The sequence below is a fragment of the Manis javanica genome, chromosome 1 (assembly GCF_040802235.1).
Source record: "Manis javanica isolate MJ-LG chromosome 1, MJ_LKY, whole genome shotgun sequence".
Classification (NCBI taxonomy): Eukaryota; Metazoa; Chordata; class Mammalia; order Pholidota; family Manidae; genus Manis; species Manis javanica.
Genome location: NC_133156.1, coordinates 117,754,828 through 117,778,480, shown reverse-complemented (window position 1 = coordinate 117,778,480; position 23,653 = coordinate 117,754,828). Strand labels below are relative to the sequence as shown.

At 39.6% G+C, this 23,653-nt stretch overlaps 1 protein-coding gene across 1 annotated transcript in view; it reads right to left on the bottom strand.

The window, feature by feature from the left end:
* PLCXD3 (phosphatidylinositol specific phospholipase C X domain containing 3) overlaps positions 1 to 23,653 on the bottom strand; it is a 153,317-nt gene that overhangs the window by 27,183 nt on the left and 102,481 nt on the right. The gene's annotated exons all lie outside the window — the stretch shown is intronic.

Sequence of the window (23,653 nt, the reverse complement as noted above, 5' to 3'; positions counted from 1 at the left end):
TTCTTTGTCTTGTAAAGTTCTGTTGGTTTTGACAAATACATCATGTCCTGAATGCACCAGTACAGTGCCAGTTTTGCTGCCCTGAAGATGCTCTGTGCTCCACCTACTTGACCTATCCTAGTTCTGTGTGTGTGTGTGCACGCCTGTGTAGTGAAATATGCATAACATAAAATATACCTTTTTAAGCATGGTTAAGTGTACAGTTCAGTGGGCACTGAATACATTCACTGGTGCTGGGCAAACCACCACCAGTATCCAATTGTCTCTATAGTTTTTTCTTTCCCCGAATGTCATGTTATTGAAATTATACAGTATGTAGCCTTCTCAGACTGGCTTCTCACACTTATCACTTGCACCTAAGTTTCTTCAATGTCTTTTTGTGGCTCATTTCTTTTTCATCATTGAATAATACTCCCTTATATGGATGTATCACAGTTTACCTATTCACCTATTGAAGGACATTCCAGTTGCTGCCAAGTCTTGGCAGTTATGAATAAAGCAGCTTATAAACATCCATGTGCAGGTTTGTATGTGGATATAAGTTTTCAAATTATTTTGATCAATACTGAGGAGCCAGAGTGCTAGATCATATGGTAAGACTAGGGTTAGCTTTGTAAGGAACTGCCAAACTGCTTTCCACAACAGCTGTTCCAATTTGCATTCCCTGCTGGAAAGAATGAGGGCTCCTGTTGCTCCACATTTGGTGGGGTGTTCGGTGTTGTCAGTGTCTTGGGTTTTAGCCATTCTAAGTAAGTGTGTAATGGTATCTCACTGTTTTAATAAATAAATATTTTAGAATTTTTCCAGATCAAAATGTTGAAGAGAAGTCTCAGCACAGTGGTAAAAAAAAAATGCTGCACCTATTTGAATTATCTGTGGTTCATTGTTGGCAAAGCTTGCCATCCAGTAGAGTTGGTCTGCTCTGGATATTTACTAAATCAGTTTCATAGGTCTTTAGCAACCTTCCACTTCAAAGCCAAATGATTGATCTCTCTCTTCTCCGAGCTCTTGCAGCACCTTGTTCATACTTATATTACTCACTAATCATACTGCACTGCAACAATTTATTGCTCTACTCCAGCCTTTCTCACTGGACTTTCTAGTCCTAAAGGCAGGAAGCTTGATGGACCTGGGTCTGCATCCCTGTGTCAAGCACAGAGTCTGTACGAGGTGCTTATCAGCTTAGAGTTTGCTCCTGATTACCACAGATATTAGTGAAGGACATGCAAAACCAATTTGCCCTCATCCTGGCCTTCAGCTTCACTGTCTGCTCTAACACTTGTGTGCTGAGTTGCAGTTGTCCCAGGTTTCCCTCGTTCCAACACTTGATCAAGGTGAAGCACGATTACTCAAGTAGGGGCAAGAATGAAAGAGAAAAACCTAAATAGTTTCAAAAGGACTAACCAGTCCAAAAAAAAAGAGAGAGAGAGAGAGGGAGAGAGAGTTGCTGGCTTGGCTTTACCGCTCTTTTCCCTCCCCAGGTAGTGAGGTGCGGCTTCTCTGTGACAACTATCACTCCTCAGGGTCAGTGGCAGTCCAGCCACTACTTCTCAGGGCTTCCCTAAAGCACAAAGTCAAGATACTTCATTGCAGATTGTTTTAGAGATGTTCTCTGGCAGCTCCAGTGGGTGGTTAGAGAAATAAATACTTTTTCCAAATGATGAGTTAACACTTCATAAAGTTTCTCTACCATAAAGCATTTCTCACTTTGTAAAGCAAGTTGGTAGTAATAGCCTCATTCCCTAAGTGACTTGGGGAAGCAGCAGCTCTGGGTGATATTTTCAAAACAAAGGCTTGACCACTGGTATGATTTTATGGCTCAACAGAGGTTCTAAATGGACCCCAATGTACCATTATCTTAAAATACAGGTAGGAGAATGAAAAGAAGTAATCAGTACAGGACAGAAATCCTGTCAGGAACTCACTTTTTTCTATCTTTATATCTGATGTCATAAGAATGAGAACAGAATTTTGAGTTGCTGTGAGAAACCAGGAAAAAATCCAACCATTTCTGTGGTCTTTTGCAATGTTAATATCTACTATTCTAGCTTAACTAGTTAATTAAGAAGACAAAGTGGCTTTTGCAAATACAATACAAAAGTTCTCCCAGTTTTGAAAGAGATATTCTTCCCCCAGAAATGCCATAACCATCACAGAAAATGATGACTTACAAAGAGAACAAATAACCGGGCTTTTGACGTAGCTTTGTTTTAGATCCCAAGAGCACTGGGCCAGAGGTGACGCTGAATACATTAGATGCTTGGCAGTCTTCTACATGCAGGTTTCTTATGTAAAAAGGTATTGTGAGAGATCAAGACCTGAGATGATCCATGAGTGCTTGGCAAAGGAGGAGAGAAACTTGTAAACTGCCTGCTATGCTTATAAAGTAGAGACACACTGTGACTCTGCAGTCTACCAAGGGTACTGAAGAGTGGTAGACTCTACCAAGGTCAAATCAGCACCCATTCAATTCAAAACCCCTAGATGACTGTAATGTGATTTATAATTGTTCTTATGATTTACTGACAATATCCATCAACAGGTAATGACTGTTAGCACAAAAGTATTGGGAAGATTCCAGATACCGAGATGTTGCCAACTCTACAATATGCAAGGTGAAGGGGCTATCCAGTAGTTAAGTGGCCAGAAAAATTGTTCTTGTGTTTGTTCTTCTGTTTTGAAAGCAAGATTTACTTTTTTAAAAGGATAGCTGGGTTCATTAGAGACTGTTAGGATACTTAAACATGACTTTAGGAACAAAAGGACATGTCTGGATGAAAATGTCATTTTGATAATCAAACAGTTCCTAAAAAGGGCAGTCATTCTTATGGATAACTTCTACCACATCCAGAGATTTTAACTATTCTCCTTGGGAAAGGTGTATGATGTTCTTTAACCTTTTGTTATACTAAATTCTGCTGAACAATGTGATAAAATGACATTATCCCCAAGAAATCAACATTCCTTTGAACTGCAGCCAGCAGAGCACATCCCACTTTGGTGCAGGGGGCTGTGAGGTTGCAGGTGAGGGAGTGTCAAAGGCATCCCGCACTTTCCCCATGTGAGGTGGTCCAAGGCTTTAAAGCTGTGGTTCTTGTATTTTGGAGATATAAATGACACTTTAAAATGCTAGAATTTTTTGCTGCACACTTAAAGTCTCAAAAAAGCACTAAGCAAATGAGTCATCATTACAGCACAACCATGTGTCCCAGTGTTTAAATCACCCTACAGTGCTGAAGCACTAGTCACTTGGTTGTCCTTCAGCTATACTATTCCATCTGCTTACTGTCCGGACCATACTCATAAACTCCCAGGGTAAAGTTCTGGAATGTCCCAGTAACATGCAGGTTTTATTTATTTTTCTTAGTGCTCTGAACCATTTTGTTGCAGAGAACTGTATCCAGTTGTATCCATGTGGCCTAACCTGTTCAGCTGAACTAGTATCTGTCTACCATAACCCTCACATGACTTCCACTTGCTCAAGTTTATAAGTAGTTCTGCATAGAACATTTTTAACTTCAAGGTACCAAATCATTCTCCTCTGGGTTGAGTACATGCTAAGTGTTTTCTTCTTCATGTAGCAAACATTAGGAGCAGTTTACTATCTGCTTTTTTTGTTGTCACAAAGCCTAAATAAATTGTACACAATGATCAAAATTTGACAGCTCACTCTGCAGTTTTGCAACATGCTGGTTGACTATCTGTCCTTTGAAAGTACTCAAGGTCATTTCCCCAGTCAGGATCCTAGAAATAACTGAACTTGAAACACCCTGTGCCTGGTTTAGGTCTCTCCACTCTCCTCTCTTTAAAGGCCCAATTGTCTCATTTCTAAAGTTGCTTCTCTGTTTCCTTTTTGAAAATGAGTGAAGCATGTTAATTTCAGCCAATTCTAGAGCACAGCCCATAAAAGAGGTACTGGGAAGGCTGAGCTACTGTCCAACCCAACCCACATCTACTGCACTCCCCATCTCCCTCACTCTTTCTCTTCACTGGCCCTTTTCCTCTACGTTTTACCTTTTTCTCTGTCTGAAGCTGTAAGAGTAGGGGAAATAATCTTAGGGTATTAGATCCTATCTCCATTATGCTGATGATATTATGGATTTTCTTGGGATTCTGTCTTTCTATTTCAGGCTTACATTCCATTAGAACGACCATCAAGGCAAAGGAGAACTGGGTAATTAAATACAAATTTCATCTTCCTTATATCATGTTTAAAGGAATACAATAAAGGTGGTCTGAGCATATAACATGGATTAGAAAAATTAGGTGCAATCTTGTCCAAAAACAAGATCCTGTATAAAAGGCAACATAAAGAAAATTTCCCCTCAATATCCACTCTAGAAGATTCAGTATGAGAAAAGTCCCACAGAGAACTATCAAACTATCAAGTAGAGTAATTATAAATGATATTATTTCTCTCAGAAAATTGCCTCTTAAAGTCTGATAAACAAATTACACTAACAAATCAAAATCTCTTATTTGTTCTTTAAATTCTTCTTAGATCTTGGTGCTTTTGTTGTTTTGTTTTAATTTGGGACTGGTAACTGGTTTTGATAACTTTATGCCTTTACCACCAGCCTGAAGTGATAAGCTCTGCAAATAATTGATTCCTACTGTTACAGTAAACAAAAATCACCAAACACATATTATAATATTGCTTTTGGCAAAGACTGGGAAAACTTTGTTAGGTTCTGAAAAAACCAGCTGTAAAACAAGGTTCTGAAAGTCAGGTGATGAGATGTCACACAAACTGTCAAAGAAACCCTAGGGCCTCAGAGCACATACTTTTTTGGGACAAACTTGCTCTAACTTTTGTATTTCTTGGATTTTTAGGAAAATTTAAAAATCAGGTAGATACAGGGACTCACTAGATCCCTCTGATATTTGCTTTCATTAGACCATACACCTTTTCTAATCAACATTACCTACAGCTTGTCATTTCACATACTATGACTTTATCAGTATCCCACTAATAACCAATTTCATTGAAGCATGAGCTTCACACTGGTAGGGACTCTGTTTCCTTTTATCCATTGTTGCATCCCCAGAACTGGGCAGGAGGACTGAGCACACAGCACACTCCAGTGTATGCAAGTGAAGTGAGGTTCTCACTGTGCTTCCTACTTGGACTCCTTGAAGAACAGAAGGAGTTCAAATATCATCTCAGTGATGGGGTAGAAAGGAGCCACTGGACTGGGAGCCCAAGGGCCCAGATTATAGGATCAGCTTTACTAAATAGCTTTTTGACTTGTGGCTCTCAGTTCTCATATATTTAAAATGATATTTCTATAAGGAGAGCAGTTAAAATCCCTTCCAGTTTTCAGATTCCAGGATTCTCACATTGCCAGTGTGGCGAAGTGTTCATTCATTCAGTGAATAAGCAATGTTGTTATTACTACTGCCCATTACATTTTAAGGACCACACAGATCTTGGTCTTAAGAAGGTTAAGTCAAGTCTATATTAGTTTTTCAGTTAAGTCATATCACTCAATTTTCATGCTTCACTTTGCTACTTTGAAATGTGAGAAATATGCCTTTTTTTCTTTGAGGGAACATTTGAAAAAAGGAGCAAAGTCATTGCAATTTTCTGGCAAGGTAAATATCAAATTTTATGGTGACTATTACATATCAGAACTAAGTCACCTTTGCCTCATTTATCTACTGTAATGTTAAGTTTTATGGGTTTCGTGAGGCCAGAATGACCTATTCCCAAGAATGGCCAGATCCTATGAATCTCAATCAATGAATTTGGCTGATGATAAAACTATTCACAGTATGGACTGTAGCCACAAATATACTCTCCTTATCAATAAATGTATTTAAAATTATAAAATAAAGCACTGGATCTCCTTTATCAATTGAAAAGTTCTACACACAAGAGACCACCTGACTGTCTGAACTCTTAAACTTCTGGTTGCTTCATCTGGCCTTTTCCCACATGCACTTGGGTTCAAGACCCGTAACAACTCGTGCATGATGAACGCGAACATTATTTCCTATTAAACACCTCCTTCAACTTGCATGAAGTACTCACTCTCCCTCAAGATGTCTTTTTCACCAGACTAATTTGGCAAATTCCTAGTGCTATAATTCTGAGATTTGAAAATTGCTCTTTCTGTGAAGTTTTCTTGAAAATCTCTGGATTCATGAGGGCAAGGGCGGTATCTTATTTAACTTTAAATGGACACTGTAGCAAATGCTGACAAAAGCAGGTGCTTGAGTTATGAATAAATGATAATTACTCCCGTTTTAAATCCCTGCTTGTTTTTATTAATGTATTTGGTTGGAATAAAGGTAGCTATCCACTGCGTAAACCACCTGTCTCTATTCAGAATTCTGCATGGTCTGATATTTTTAAGACCCAACTGTCTTTGAGTTATTCAAGCAAAACACAAATACACATCTGAACAATTCTTGACAGCTGAGAAATGCTTTGTTTAGAGAGCTTAAAATGACACAAATGGTTTTTATCAAGTTGTGCTTTTGCAGGTTGAATTTTTTTTAAGTTTCAGGTATTTTTCTAGAATTCTAAGTGATTGAAATTAATGTGAAAAGAGGCCCTTCACATCATCACTGGCTTTAGAATACTTCCCAGAATTGGACCTATTTGAAGGAGAATCCCTTAGTGAAAAATTTTAAAGAGCAAGATAATAATGAGGATTTTTTTCATATGATTTCAAGACGATACACATCATGGGTAAGAAGGTTTGCCAGAAGTGTTGAATAATCCTCATGACACAGTGAACTCTCGGTTAACTAAAACACTGTATATTAGAACCTTCAGTCAAAACCAGTATTTTGAGCACTCTGCTCTAAAGAGAAAGAGCCAAACACAAGAAAATGAATTCACTTCAGGGGTTTTATATAAGTAGGCTTTCATAGATGTGGTTAAGGTCAGTACACATCTGGTCCAGAAGTACAACAGTCATTGTATCCATTCAACAAATATTTATAGGGCATCTACTACATGCCAGGCACTATTCTAAGCAATGGTGCACACAAGTGAGCAAAACAGACAAAAAACTATGTCTTTGTGGAGTTTCCATTTGATTGAAGGGAGACATAATACACAAACTCATTGTGAGTGAGACTCTCACGAGTGAGACCACTCATTAGGGAAGCAATTGTTCAGGAGCCTTCTACTTCTGAGTTTGTTTTGGTTGGAGATTTGGAACAGAGGGTTTAATAGAGGCACTTTTCCTCTGGGCCTTACCAATGCTTTCCTTCTCGACTGTGAGCATTAATGACGTTGAATGATCTACTTCATTGTCTCCTCCCTCACCAGAATTTGAAGTTCTCTAGAGAAGGGCAATGCTTTTTTGGATCTTTACATCTTTAGTTTTAGAATATGTACACCTTCCTCTTGAAATCTCCTCCTTTGGTTTCCGGGAAGCCATATCTCCTGAAATATTTTCTTCCAACTTTTGGTCCCTGAGTTTTTCTGCAACCGCTATTCTTCTACCCAAACCTAAAAGGTTGGTGATTGTCAGAGGTTTGTCTACCTTTCTGGTTTTCACCCCCTCTCTCAGTGATCTCATTACTACCATAACTTTAATTCCCATCTGCACGATGGTGACCTTCCACAACACTTTTGTAACCCAGACCTCTCTCCTGAGCTCCATCCAGACCCTTCTACCCAGGCTACCTGCAGTCATCAGTACTTACAGTCCTACAGACCTCTCAAAGTCCACCTATTTGAAGCAAACTATCTTCTTCTCTCACTCAACATGTCTTATGTCCAGTGTTTCCAACCTCAGCAAATGGCATCATGAGTGATTCAAGCCAGAAACCTGTTTTTACTTTGACTTCTTCAATTTTTTTCACCCCTCTCCTTATGGTGAGTCAATTGTCCAACTGCTGTAGATTCTACCTCTCTAACATCATTAGAATCTTTGTCCACCTCTTTTAATCCCTACTGCCAACCACATTAGTTAGTCCATCATCACACAGCACCTAAATGACTATCACAGTCTCATGTAACAGCAAACATTTATTGACTACCTGTTACAGACTGAGGTGCTGAGGAGAAAAAATAGCCGAAGTTGCCTACTCCATTAGGGAGTTTGGTCTCAGCTCTCCCCTGGTCTCCCTGCCTGTGGTATTGTCTCACTTGAACCCACTCCTTCTACTGTAGAGAGAGTAATTTGTCTAAATCTAAATCTGATCATATCACTTCCCTGCATAAAACCTTTCAATTCATTCTGAAGAAATCCTCAGATTTCTCATCATGAAATCAAAGAAGGTCCCTTATTTTTTTTTCTAGACTTATCTCTTTCTCTAATTCCAAATGCTGTAGTTCATCATATAGAACCCATTGCAGTTCCCCAAGAGCATGTGTGCTTTCTCTTACCTCCAGATAAATGCAGTTCTGTATGTCTAAAGAAAACTCCCATCAGAGTACAAAGTGACACACACCAAGCTTCTGAAACAGCATTGTTGTCCATGCTAACTGCAACATAAACCTCACTGTAGCAGCATCTGCGCCCTCCCCTAACACTGGCCTGGCACCAGGTACCAGTCTACTAAGAGTACAGAAGCAGGCTGTCTCTTAGACCTTTGACAGGCAAAAGTGCCCTTGCAGTTCCAGGTATTATAACTCCTAACCCAACATTTGATTATGTGATGTAAATGATGTTCTGTCTTCGGAGATCGTATTTTAAAATGCACAGAGCTGCAAAGAGTCACACAGCCCCTGAAGTGACACTTTCCTAAGTGAGATGGGGATGACACACTCTAGAACACTTTTCAGCTTGCATAATTATCTTTCCAGACAATAAGGCCCTTGTCTGAAAAAATAACATCACAATCCCCATCTACTCCAACCTCCATGCTCCTGCTTCAGCCTGACGTCCTACCTCTTTTTTTCTTTTTAACTTTTAACAAGAGTCCTGCCATGCACTGTCACTGTCCAGTTGCACTCCATTCAAATTCTTTCCTTGCTAACTCCCAGAGAGGACTTCCATATCAGCTGGGGGAGATGGAAGACCCTGCCTTGGGACTTTTCTTTAACTGGCTTGATGCATGTTATACACATTTAAAGGAAATCAGCATCATTGCATTGTTTTCACTCACCAAATGATGTCTTTCTCCCCACCTGTGCTGCCCTAGTCACAAGAGAGCTTCATGTAAGGTCTGGAGAGAAGGTAGGCATGGGGGAATATGGAGCAAGCTGAGGTTTGTATTGGGACAGGTGAGGGTAATGTTAGGAGGAGAAAATAGCATCCATGTACCACAAATCAGGACTTTTTATTTTTCCACTAGTGTATCTTTTTCTTTTATACATCAAATGGTTTCCTTTGGCTTCAATTTTTAACTTACATGAAATGATTGTTTGCAAACCCAGACCATTTATCTTTACTACCCAATCACGTCTCCAAAAGAGGGGGCCTCTGCTACCAAGAGATGGCCTCACTAAGCCATACCATCTGGAGGGGGCATAGTGTTATTGTAAGCTACAGGGCAAACAGAGGGCTGCACAGGGATTTGGAAAACTCACACATCCCAGGGTCCCACCATTAGCTTTCATTATTAGCTGCACAATTACACCAGTCACACCAAGTTGTCAGAGATCCTAGAAGAGACTTAATGAACTGTTTTCAGTTTTACTATAACAACCACATGTGTGCAGACATGCTTGACCTCACCCTACGATGGATTTATGCTTACCTACACAACATCTGCTGCATTGGTTGATACATTCAAATAGTGGAAATGGGATTAATGACAACATGGCTTTCTCAGAACAATGTCTTGTCAGCATTACCCAGCTAGCCCAATCTGTCAGTAGACCCCTAACGGACAGGTATTTAAGCTATGCGTTAATTGTGGCTAGTCTTTGCTCCTTGGTCTAAACCAATGTAGATAAAAACACTAGAGACTGAGCTTTAGAAACAATGGTATCAATTTAAAAATTGTTACTGTCATGATTTAAGGTGGCACTAGCCAATTATGAATTTGTCAGATATCAACTCATTTCTTAAAACATGCCAACACTTGGTTTATTTGGGAATATGTAACTCCATTTCTCTTTCATTATCTTCTATGATATCTGACCCCCAAGGCTATTCAGAAAATACTTAATAGTTATTATAAGGAATTTTAGGGGATACAGAACTGAAGAGGTAGTGATCCTTGTCTTTAAGGAGCTCATGGTATAGTCAATCAGTGTTCTCAAACCAGACCCAATACCAAAATAGCATTAGGATCCAGGCCCACTGCAGAACCTCCAGAAAGGGAGCTTGAACACATATGTATTGTAAGGTCCCACTGGTAATTCTGATGTACAAAACCACTGTATCAGATTTAAGCTTAGTTCTTAAAATGATTATAAGAAAATAACAATAATGGTAAACATAAAAGAGATCAGTAATATTAGTGTTAGAAAAAAAAGTGAAACCCCAAGATATCTATTGCAAGGTGGCCACATAACATCTGACAATTAGAGTATGGAACAGCCATGTGTCCACATCTATTAAAAAAATCCAAATCAAAATAATAAACTCTATTATAACAAGGTTCTATTTAAAGTAAACTTAATTAGCCTTAATAAGGAAATCTCTTCCTAGGAAATAATGTTCTTAAAAAGGATTATTTACTCTTTTAATTTAACAAAGTACTATTGAGTATCCTTACAAAACTGTTGTTGTTAATAACAATGAAAGTCAACATTTATTGATCATTCACTATGTCTAAGCACTGAGCTAAACACCTGTGTAATTATCATGTTTGTGTTTCACAATAGCCCTATGAGACAGGTGTATTTTTATTTCCATTTTACAGAGGAGAAACTGAGGCTCAGAGAGTTTAAGGAACTTGTCTAAGAGCACACATGGCAAGAGGCAGAGTCAGGACAAGCCCAGCTCTGTGTCAAGAGGGAATGTCATATATCAGGGCTATCAGTTAATTTCTAGCTGTAAAATTCAATACATTTTTTAAAAATCTACAAGACACAAAAGTAATATAATTAAAAAATACATTTCATCTAATTGCCAATTTTAATCTCGAATTAGTTATCACAATGCTAACATGCCGAGTCATGAATCACCAAGGCTTTTACCGATGGAGGTTAAAAACTGGAGGTGGAGGTGGCTGCTCTTCGCACAAGCCACCAAACAGAATGGTAGCCTGTTGGTTCGTACGCTGACCAAAGGAGATAACCTGAAAATCCAGTTGTCTTTACCTCTACCCCTGAAGCATTGGGAATTTGAAATATTCTGAGTGAGAATCAAGAACACTTCTTGGTAGCCATTTTCACATGTTGGGAAAAGCTGCACTTCTGACAGGACTTTTAAGTTGTTTGCCATTTAAAATCCCTGAATTTGGAAGTAGTTATAAACATTTTCTTCTCTTTCATTTTGCAATTGTTAGTAAATACCTGATACTTTCCTATTGCTGCTTTGGGTTACTTGTGGAAAGGATCGTGTAATTTCAGAACTTAATCAGAAACAACTTGAAAGGTAGAGTGATGTGTAGGGGGTAAGTAAAGAAACAGACTCTAGAATCTGGCAGACATATGTCTGAATCCCAGCTTTACCGTAGATGCTGTGGAAGGCTGGGTGAGTTGGCTTACTTTGCTGAACTTAATTTTTCCACATATAAAATCGGAGTGAAAATATCTGCATCATTCAGTTGTTAGGACGTCTAAAATGAGAACATACATCATATGTCCACTGTAGTTATTGAAAATACATTATTTTCATGCCAATCCCTTCATCTTACAGTTGAGAATTTTGAGGTCAGAAACTGACACTGTGAAAGTCATCCAAACTTGAATCTAAGTTTATGTAGGTCACTCATGTTTTTTTCCAATAATGCATTAATTTAAATAATGAAGGATTTATGACTTAAGTTTTAAATATAAACTTCTTACTGTACTTTGCACTGCTTGCCATTTTCTTAGGAGGCAGCAACTTCTGGTCAACCAAGTCTACCTTTAGCTCATTATAACCCTGCACAGTCCAGGAAGAAGAAAGTCAGGATAATTTACTTGGCTGATGGTCATTCTTTAGTAATGAACTACCAGTGACAGGTCAGATCTCTCAACATTTGGTGTTCATGAACATCTAGATGGGCATTTCTCCCTGTGGTAATATGATGCAAAGGAAATTAGTGGTTGGTATTTAGATACCCTTTGATTAGATTTCCCTTACAAAACATTGCAATACATATGTCCTTAGCAATGTTGGAGTATTACCATACAGTGTGTTACCACAGAATGAGAGTATTGATGCTGGAAGAGGGAATAAAGGCTGATCAATGCCTTTACTTTAGAAGATCAGGAAACTAAAGGCAGGTTAAAATTAAGTGACTGCCTCCGGTTTACACAGTTCTTAGTAAATGGCTGGGCTGAGAGACCAGATGAACAGCTGCTTGTGATTTATCTTAGCACTTAACCACACTATGCTGAAACATGCCTCCCTACTAGAACGTCACCACCTTGAGGATCAGGGACTGTGTCACAGCCACATTGAAGTGTAGGCACTTAGCACCGGCTCAGTAAAAGTTCTATGAATATATATTGTTTGACCCAATTAGTACAAATAATAGTAAAAATACTTAAAGAAAGATTTTTTTCAAGAATTAAGATTTTTCTCTTATGTTATCTTATTTTATGAAGTATGACTCTGAAGCAGTGGGATTTTCCTTTTTCAGTAAAGACTACCAAACTTACAAGCTGACAGTGAGTCGTCACTCAGAATTGTTACCTATGGAGATGACTGTTCAGTTATCCCACCAATGATAGAATGACTCAAAATTTTTTATAACTCCTTAAAGAAAGATTTTTTTCAAGAATTAAGATTTTTCTCTTATGTTATCTTATTTTATGAAGTATGACTCTGAAGCAGTGGGATTTTCCTTTTTCAGTAAAGACTACCAAACTTACAAGCTGACAGTGAGTCGTCACTCAGAATTGTTACCTATGGAGATGACTGTTCAGTTATCCCACCAATGATAGAATGACTCAAAATTTTTTATAACTCCTCAGTTGAAACTGCCTTCAGAGTGTGGTCACGAGGCACATAAGAGAAAATTGATCTCATTATTGTTCCACTTGGATTTTGACTCTAAACATCATTCATCACCTTTGCTCACCCTCCTTATTTACAAAACTTGGCTCTGAATGAATTTAGGTTGTTTCAAAAACTAATTCACCTTGACAGAATAAAGATTTACTTCCCACTAACACTGTTCTTTAAATTCCTTCAGCATCATTTGGATGGATGAATAAATTTCCAGGGTGACTAATCTGAAGGCAGCAGACCCCCGGAAATGTATAAATTCGGGCATATCCATTTAAACAAAAAGCAAGCCATATGCGTATATAATCTACGTTTCCCCAGTCCCTAGGCAATTCGTATTATCTGTTTAATAAGAAACTGAGCTCCAGGAAAAGAGACTGTCACAAGATCTTTTGTACAGTGGCCACAAGGTTTTAGGCCAGTGGTTTTCAACCAGGGGGAGTTTTTCTCACAGCCATGCAAACACACACCCCTCTTGGTGGGGGGAGAGTAGGTGTTTGACAATGTCTCGAGACATGTTTAACCATTGTGACTGGGGGGGGAGATGCTATTCGAACCGTGGTAGAGCCCAGGGACACCACAAAATATCGTACAATATGTGGGATTACCCCCCACCCCAAACAATGAATTACCGTGTCTAAAATGTCAGTTATGCTGAGGCTGGGAAATTCTCCTTTAGGCTGGGAATTCTGACTCCCAGACTCTTAAGTAGCCTTCACTAGCATCAGTGTCTATACCCCTGTATCCCCATGTTTCCCTACATATATGCACATATATTTTTCTTTGGTGATGAAGGAGTAAATTTTTTCCGTGCTATTTTGCCACTGGAAAACTTTCCTTGCCTTAGCCTCCTTTACCAAAGGGTACTAAATTTTCACTGAGGTTGCCTAGAGATGCATTTGGCATCTTAGAAATCTAATTGGCAGGAAAATTAAAGCAACTTAAAATGTGTGTGCTCTTTAGAGAGATGTGCTATTCCCACCCTATATTATTAGATCTCAGAGACAGCTGGGGCAAGAACAGCTGGGACTTCCTGCACTATCGTTTTGCCAAGTTGCTATAAAATTGTTCCTTTCCACTGCAAAACTGAGAAGAAAGAGAGGAATAAACAGTACAAAGGCCAACCACACTTGTCAAAAGGCTGCTTCTCAGCTGTCCTTCAGAAGGCCTGAAGCTGCCTCCCTCAGTGTCAAGCCAATTCTGTGAGTAAGGAACATACTTCATTTGATATGTACTTTTGATAATAAACGGGTAAATTTTGGCATATACACTCGGAATGAAAGAATGTTAAGCCTAAAAGCATATTTTTCTACCTTGAATTTTTAAAATAAAATATGTAACATGTAGTTAGCAAATTTTCTCTGGGGACTTGCTGAGTTTTGTGGTCAGAAAGAACCCTTTCACCTAATGGTTTTGCTTTCCCCTCCCCATGAACAGCTGTCACGAACAACAATAAGCACACAATGTTGAGTGTCTGTGGCTGAGTCTCTCCAGTCTCCAAGGAACCCTCACTTGTTGGCCTAGTCTGAACCTTATTGTCCGAAAATGTTCCCAAAACCAAGCATCATCTTCTACCTTAGAAAAGATGCTTTTTACCATTGTTGATGATCGATGTCCAAATGACTGGACAACCACATAAGTAGATCATATTTGAGTAGAGAAAAGAGATGTGCTCCTGATATTTGAGTGCAACATTATCATGTTTTGAGGAAAGGTAAAGGTCAGTGTGTTATTGTCCTAAGATATTGGTCACTTTTGTCATCTTTCCTTCCTTTGAGTCCCTATAGCATATGAAATCAACAGGTCAAATATAAGCACTCAGTTGCAAACTCTCTCCTGTCATTCTCTACTTACGTATGTTATAGAAATGTCACATTCCACAGAGACTGCTCTGTAACCCTAGGACAAGGATCATGAGGCTCAGTCTTATGACATTACACCATGCCTCTCCTGGGCCTACTTCAAGTCCATAGCTTATAGTTTCCATATATTCCTGCTGGTTGGGTGACTGGTTGATGCAATAAATGGTTGGCTTTTTTTCCTGAGACTAGGAAAAACTACTTTAGTCTACTTCAAAAAAGAGAAATGAAGATTTTATAAAGTCATAATATAAATAACATCCTAGTCACCAAGTGGATTTTATCATTTTCTTCCCCTCTCTGTCCTACCACATCTAAGTTCTGTTTACATTTTTAGCAAGAGATATAGAAAGAAAAAAGCTCCAAAATATCACAGAGATAAGCCAAACAAGTGTTGAGGAAGAAAAAAAAACTTTTATAACTAAACTGCCAAAGAAAAACAGTCAAGTTTTTCTCAAGAAAAACACGAAAGAAAATATGAGATCTAGAGCCAGATTTTAAAAAATGTAAATGCATGTTCCAGGACAGTCACAAAACTGGGTGAGAAAGTGCCACCTTGTTGTACGTGAGCCCTCTTCCTTTTCCCTGCACTGGGAGAGAAGGACACCCCACACGGGAAGCGTCCTTCCCTCACGCGCAGGAGTGAAGCAATGCGCCCTCCCAGGGGCTGGGAAGACTAGATTTCTGCTAATTTTCATTACTTCTCTCTCACCCCTTTCAACACACACACAAACACACACATGAACACACATACACACACATGCATATTTTCAATATAAAGCTGACTACCAAGTGCTAGTTGGAGTAGAAAAAGGTATATCACTGACATTGCCTGTATTTGCCCATGTCATAAAGACATCAAAATGTCCCTGCTCATGGTGCATGGCAGTAAACAGCTTCCAGTCTTTATCAGGTACAAGAATCCTTGGTCATATCCTGTCTCAGGGCTACTTGGACACACATGTGAAGTTTAAACACATTGGCAATGAGTTATGTATGTGTGCAAAGGTGTGAAATTCTCCTTTCATCCTATAAAACCATGTAGAAACACACGTGGCCTATGAATGGCAGTAACACTCAAACTCATTAAGTAACCCTTTAACAACTAACCGGTAAATGTAAAACTGAAACAGAAATAAAACTAAGTTTATAAGCTATTTTTTATCAGTAGATCCACTATGTCTCCCCTGAGGGCACATATGGTCTCTGTTAACAGACTGAAATTAAACTGAACTGTTTAACCAAGTATCCTTGCAATCTATTCACTACAAGTGACTTACTATAGTATTTTATTTGGAGATATAGGCAATCTAAATTAAACCCTTCAAAAGTGAACCAAAAAACCTGAAATGTGTGCATTCATGAATAACTTGTTATTGTGTTATTTGTTTTCTTGACTGGTCCGTTTTTGAACCCGAGTTAAGTTATACTGGCAACAGCTTTTCTGTTTAGTATTCAGATAAGCAACAGCTACATGGTGAATTTGCTCAGTTTTATGTTGGCCAAATCACATGCATTTCCAAAGGGCAGCCTGTGCTTTTAGCATTCACTAATGAAATCACACATTACAGTCTCACTGCCACATACCACTCCTTCAAGATAGGATGTCACAGCTCCAGAACAACGTGTAAGCTGCTTTTCTCTTTACAGCTGAGGCCAGAGGGAAATAAGTGATGAGGGGGTATGAGGAAGGAAATTTTTAAAGCAAAAATTCTAGCTATACTTAACAATTTCTGTTAAAAAAAAATCAATTATGACAAGCAAGTCTCTAGCCATTCTTGTCTTGTTATTTTTACTACTTTAAAATAAGTTAATTAGCAATAGGCTGTCATCCCAGACACACAGAGCAAAAGCCAGCTTCATGCTCCATACAATGAAGCCAAAGATTCATGTCTGCCACTGTTACATGTAATCTTCCAAGGCCAGATATGTTGAGAAAATTTCCTATTTTCAGCTTTTTTACTGCTGTTGTTATATTGAAAATATTATGGAAGAAAATATTTTATCAACTGAATGCATTAAGTTAAAAGCTGACACGTCATTGCCAAAAGTCACTGGAGATTTATCTAACAATTTTGTTAGGTTGGGCACACTTAAAGCAACTCTTCACCTTTATATTCTTTGACAGAGAGGACTTGGTTTACATCACCTCACTTAAACAAGCTTTTATACTTGTCAGAGTCACCCTTTGGTAGTCAGTAGATCAGTCACCCAAAGCTTGTCTGCTAAGTAGAACAACACAAACAAGCCTTCAGGGGCACGCATTCAAACAAGGTAAAAAAAAGGAATGCCTTTCCCCACCAAAAGGGGCAAGAAAATATTTCAGTTGAAAAGAACATCGTTGTCCCTCTCCTCTTCTGCTTCTTTGTGCCCTGAGTGAGTTGCAAAACCTTGGGAAAGAAGTTGGAATTTTCCCAAGTATAAAGAATCAGCAATTCCCATTACAAAATATTGTGTTCCTGCATTTCATTGCCACCCCCAACCTTTTCAGTCTGTACCACCGGGGATTCGTTATTCTTGTTAGTCAGTTCCAACCTTTGCCCAACGAGATAGACAGAAACTTTAGACTACAGAGAAACAATGTCAAGTTGATTGTCAGTATGGCTCAGTTTGAAGGGTTTTCATTTTCAGTAGACAAGCCCAAGGCTAGGCCAACACTTGATTTGCCTCATTATCAAAATGGTCTGGGCTTCTGCATAGATACAGCCTCAGTTGTTTTAATGAGAAAAAGATCAACAAAGAGAAAATACATAGCAAGCCTAATCACACCAAGAGCCTTCAAGCCAAATGGAAATAAGTGATATTTTTTTTCTTGCATTGCACTGAAAAAGAGGACAAGAAACTAAAAAGCAACCCTTATACCTGGAAGCTGGCCTGATACAACTAGGCCAAGTTGTTCTCCTTTGGAGAAACATAAAAATAAACCATTTCCCAGAATACCAATTGGATGCAAGGTTACTCGAGATCATAAGAAAGTGAGATAAAAAAAGGATACTTGGTAATTTTGCCTAAGCACAAAAACAAGATCACCCACAAAATAACCAAACAGTCTACTTCTCTAGAATAAAATGAACCTACTCTGGCTTCTTTATCAATTATAGGTTATCCTCGTTCTGGCCCTATAGATGAGACTTACTGAAATACCCTCTCACAGAGCCGTTCTAGCTTCTGACAGCATCCAATCTAGACAGAACCTTTGCTTCCTTATGCCTTCCCCCAAGTCACCCAAAGCCTAACCCTATAAAAAGTCCTTCATAATGCCCTCCCACTGAGATGTGTCCTGGTTCCCCTGGTATGTGTTCACCCTTGCTGCAACAAGCAATAAACGGCATATTCAACCATGTCTGCTGGGTTGGCAATCACAGAACACTTACGTCCCCAGTTCCTAGTTTAAAACAGAAAAATCTAGGTGGAGCTGTTCCTCCTTGGATGAGTTGTTGGCGGCGTGGACTAGCTGGTGCTCTGCTTCAGGAGTCCAGCCTGTGAAAGGCAGAAAGGGAGAGGTGGCCCAAGACCTCCTCCTTGCAGCGTCTGCATGCGTCTGCGCTGCCCAGATCCAGGGCCTTTCATGTCATGAATCATGCTTGCCCATCTGCAGACAGTTCACAGGGGCTCACTTCAGAGGTCGAACAAACCTCTCTAGCCCCCAGCTGTGGGCTGAAGTCCCCAGACTATTGTGCCATGACCTGACTGGCCAAACTTCCTTGCTGCCTAGACCCTCCATCTTTATTCTTCTGCTCCCCATAACCCACCAGCTCTCAACTTTCTGTGAGTGCCAGCTACATACTGGGCTATTTCCTTTTCCGACATTAAACTCAGTTTGCCCAGCATTCCACATAAGAAAACTGAGATCCAGAGAGATTTATTAAAGTGGGTGAGTGTCTATCCTATGCCATGCTTTTTACAAAAGTGTATCTATCATCACCACCACCACCACCACTCGGCTCCACCACCACCATCTCTCTCTCACACACACACTCACCAGGCATTGAAGGGGTAACTACTTCCCAATAGCTTGGAATTCTCTCCAGCCTTTGACCCTCCTGACACAAATAATGAAAGGTGCCTGCCTGTATTTGCCTGTACTTTAATCTAACAAAATTAGCAGAATGAAGGAGACAGAGAGCTTTTTTATGTGTACTCCTATTTAAAAAATTCTTGCATCAAAATTTGTTAAGACAGAAAGAGTTATGACAGCCCTCCCTCCTGCCATAACCCAGCAGGATGCAGGCTGAAATCACTCTTCTGTCACATGGCTTCAGAGTTGGAAGCTGTTACAGAACTTCTTTTTAACTGTTTGAAATGAGGGCTGGGATTAAAAAGTGTTGTAATGTTAATTGGGTTTGGTAGGACACATTGAGCCTGTAAGTTACCGAGAGACTTCTCCCGTGGGAATGTACTGTCGAGCCCAGGGGAGCCCGCTCCTCCAGAAGCCTTTGCCACTGCCTCTGTGGCTCAGGAATCCTAGGAGCCACCTATGTGGCATGGCAAAGAAGATGCATGGGGAGAACAGCAGAGGACCATTTTTTTGGAAATCAGTGATGGGCAGCTCTACCTTCATGACAGAACAAGCAAATCTGACATTAAATCTGGTAGGGCTGGTGGGTAGAGGAGCATAGAGGAGTCATAGCTTAGACTTAAGGAAGAACTACCTGAACCTGGGTGGCAGGGGACTGATAAATCTTGGGGTTGACTCTCTCTTTCCAGATTTCTTAAAGCCAAGTCCACCTGTTGCTGGGGGTGGTTGAGGTGTGGCCTGTCTGCAGATAGGAGCAGGGTTACTCAAGGGGGGCTCACCTGAAATCTGCTAGAAATAAAAAATCTGAGCCACAGAATCATGAATCAGAGCCTCTGGGGGTGGTGCCCAGGAATTTGTATTTTAACAAACTCCCCACAAGCAGCACATTCTGGTTTGCCAAGCCTTGAGGTAGGGAAAGGGTTTCTTTCTGGAGATTCTTTCCGAGTTACAAGCCTCACTCCTCTTTCTAGTGGTTCGAAGGCTTGGACTCTGAAGTGATCCCAGCACTGGCTCACAGCAGCACCTGAACAAATAATTAAGCCTTTCTGATCTTCCATTTCTTAAATTGCAAATTGGGAATAATACCTGCTGAACAAATGAGGCCTCCAAAAAGTATATGTTGAAGAAAAGAATCTTGTGATGAAAGCATGTTGTAAACAATGATTATTCAATGCTGGATTTCCACAGGGTCCTCGATATTCTTTCTCCTCGGGCATATGTAGCCCGAGGAGGCAGCTTTCCCTTAACTGAAAAGATTGATCCATTTTCAGCTGCTCTACTTTTGCACTGATCTATTTTGGGGGCATGGCCTGGAGGACAGAGCCAAAAAGCTGCTCTTCATGGAGAGGAGGGCTCTCCTGTCACCCTGCAGGTGCCTTTGAGCCATTCTGAGTCTCCACCTCTCAGGGAGGTTTTTCTTGGCCCAAAGCTGCTAAGATGATTGGTGCGACCAGTGAACAACAACTTCCTGGAGAGCAGCCCCTCACCTTCTGGGGAAGGCAGTGACGTGGACACTGGGCACAGGTAGTTTGGCCTTTTTTTAAGCTGGGGTGTGTCCCACTGTATAGAAAAAATAGAGTCCACTGTGCTCATATGAGGCACTAAGAGCAAAAGCCCAGGGAAGACTGGTCCTTCACAAGATCACTGTCCATCCCCAGGCGCGACCTTTGATCCTGTCAGTCAGGGTTCCAGGGCATCATGTTTTTGGCACCTAGTGCAGACTTAGGGCTGGCTTGCCCTCCCTGATCTTCCTGTCCATCTCTGTCCTCATCCCTCCCTGAAATGTGGAGGACTGAATCCTGCCTGCAGGTGGGAGAACTGGTGCTTCCTGGGGCCCCCAGGCCAGCTTTCTACTTGGCTTTGCTTTCTTGAGGCCAGGCCACACACTTCAGATCTGCTCTTCTCACAGCCTTGCCCATCCCACATCTGCATACTTTACTTTCCATGACCCCTAGACCTGCCTCTGCCCTCCAAGAGGACAGATAATGTATTGCATGTACTCACTGCTAAGAAATGTGAATTTTACCCAATTTATAGGAAATAAGAATGGGACTTGGAGTCAAACAAATCCAAATAATTTTAGCTTCGCTGAAATACTATGGAATTTTTGAGAAGGTGCTAGACATTTCTCAAGCTCAGTTATCTATCTCTAATGAATCTAATAATACTTCACTGGCAAGGCTGAAGGAAGGATGAAATGGATTCATGTAAAGAAAGCACTTAGCACAGTGCCTGGAAAATAATGTAGGTTCAACAAATATAATTTTGCCTTCCTTTCCCCCAGTTGGGTAATATCGGTGCTTATTAATAGCCAACCACATCCTGGCCCCAACCTGAAGGTTCTGCCTTACCTTCATGGCAATGACGATAATCATGAGAGTAAAGGGATAGGGAAATCGACCTAGCTTTATTAAACAGATACAGAACACTTAAAATAGATCATCATTATTATTGCTGTTATCATCCTCTAAGCTGTTGGCCTATATAAACATTGTGTAAATTAATTCAGCATCAATTTACTTGAAAAGATGCATTGCTCCTTAAATATTCTGATAGGCAGTCTAACTGAATTTTTTTTTAACTAAAAGACTCCCCAAACCTATAATTTAATAAACTTCCACAAATTAGGGAAGGACTTGACTAAAGTTGCACACCTTCTTTTTAAGAATGTGTGAATTTCGTGGGCGTGAGGTGCAAAAGCTGGTGTTTGAAAAATAAATTAAAAATAGGTCTTTAAGAAATAAAAATCTGTGTCTTTTGGCATTGCTAAAATGTAGAAGATGCATCCACAGTGCTTGGATCAGGTAGCCAAATTGAAGTTACAGTACCTGAATCCAGGCTGGATTTGGTTTCCCTGAAAGCCACCCACACCTTCAAACACTGTTTTCTAAAGGCATGTGCTCAGAGTTTTGTTAACCCAAATATTAGACACAATAAGAAATTATACAGAATCTAGTTAAATGCAGGATCTTAGAACTACAGGATTTTAGAACTGCAAAGCATCTTAGAGTTAAACTAGTTTAAACTCTAAGTTTTACAGAAGAAAATACTTAAAGCCCAGAGAAGTCTTAAATTTGCTGAGTGACTTCTCATTTAGCAGCACAGGTGAGTCTCATGACATCTTTTGGTGTCAAAAAAGATGACTTCCTGAATGAGCAGAGGAAAATGGCAGAAAAGGCCCCTTTTATGGGCTTCATCACTTGGTGAGAAGAAAGAAGCAGTATGTTTTTGGGAAGCCAAGTGCTGCTTCTCTTACTCCTTCAGAGGTAAGTAAATGACATTTGTGACGCACTCTCTAGGGACTGACAATTATCTTTCCTAAAGACCTTACCCAGGAACCTAATATATATCAAAACCAAACAGAACCCAAGTTTCACATTAATACCATATGCAGAATACAGGCTTTGCAATTGGTTTTAAAGAGGTCTTTCAAGTACTTCCAAGATAAATTCTTTGAGAATGCTTGTAGCTCAAGTATCATGGCCAGGTTCAGATACGTTTGAAAATCATTTGCAAGTATTTGAATAATCCAAGTTAGAAAAAAGCTGATTCTACCTATAGAGCCTTCATTTCTACTTAAAAATTTTTTTTCCCACTTCTCTTTCTCTTTTCAATGATATAACTCTACTATTCCAGATATATAGGCCAGAGGGAGTGAGAAGTTCTGAATTAGAGCAAATGGTTGAGGACAGTTTTTCAAAACTAATTCCATGGGCTGCTAATAAGTGTTATTTGAAAAAAAAAAGTGCTTGGCAAACATTGTATAAGTTAAATTAAACAGGATTCTTCACTAAAATACTTGTTAGTGCCTTTATATGCTAATGTGCACTGTGAACCTTTTGGGAGAGTTGAGTAGATATATAATATAATTTTCAGAAGTTTCCTAACTTATTTGATCTTTTCCCTACAAATTCTGTTTCAATAATACTGTACTAGAGCATAAGTTACCAAAAAGCAGTTCAACTTACATCTTGCAGAGTCCTAAACTGCATGAAATGCCATAAGAGAAAAAAAGGAGAATCATTTATTCCTTGGGTAGATTTTTCTTCCTGACTTTCCAAAAGCTATTTCCTACACAGGTAAAGTCAGGGTGTGGTTCTTGCTCAAATGCAAAGTTGATATGTTATGAAAAAATGTTTTCCATAGAACTATGGAAGAGGAGGTAAAGCTGAAAGGGCCATAGGAAGACACTTTTCATGTCCAGTATGTAAAAGCTAGAAATGAAACTTCTTTCATTACAGTGAGAATGAAGAGACTTGGAGTCAGCTGGTCCCTTCTGCCTCTTCCACACTTTTGTGTGCTTTCGGGGATTCCTCAAAATCTGGGACTTTACAGAGGAAAGTTGGAAACAACACATTCTTACATGTATATGACTCCCTTATTTTTAAGAAAGGTGGTAAGTTACTTACCAAAACAATTAACTTTGTTAGAACATGGTACTATTGACTAAAAAAACCTTCCTGTTCTGATGAACATTTGATGGGACTGGTTGAGTGCCGGCCTAGAGGCAGAAGAGAGGTGAATAGTTTGGTGTAACCACCTAGAGGAGACAGCAGTGTTTCCAAGGCAATATGGGGAGAGAGGTGAGAAAAGGCACGGAGAAGAGGTGGGGGAAACGATTCAGCTGGAGGATTCGAGGCAGGGGTGAGAGGTATTACAGATGTCAGCAGGGGAAGATATCCCAGGTCAGAGCATCTGTAATTACAGACAAGTCTAAAATTTCATTTTAAATTATCTGCATTATTATGATTATAAAA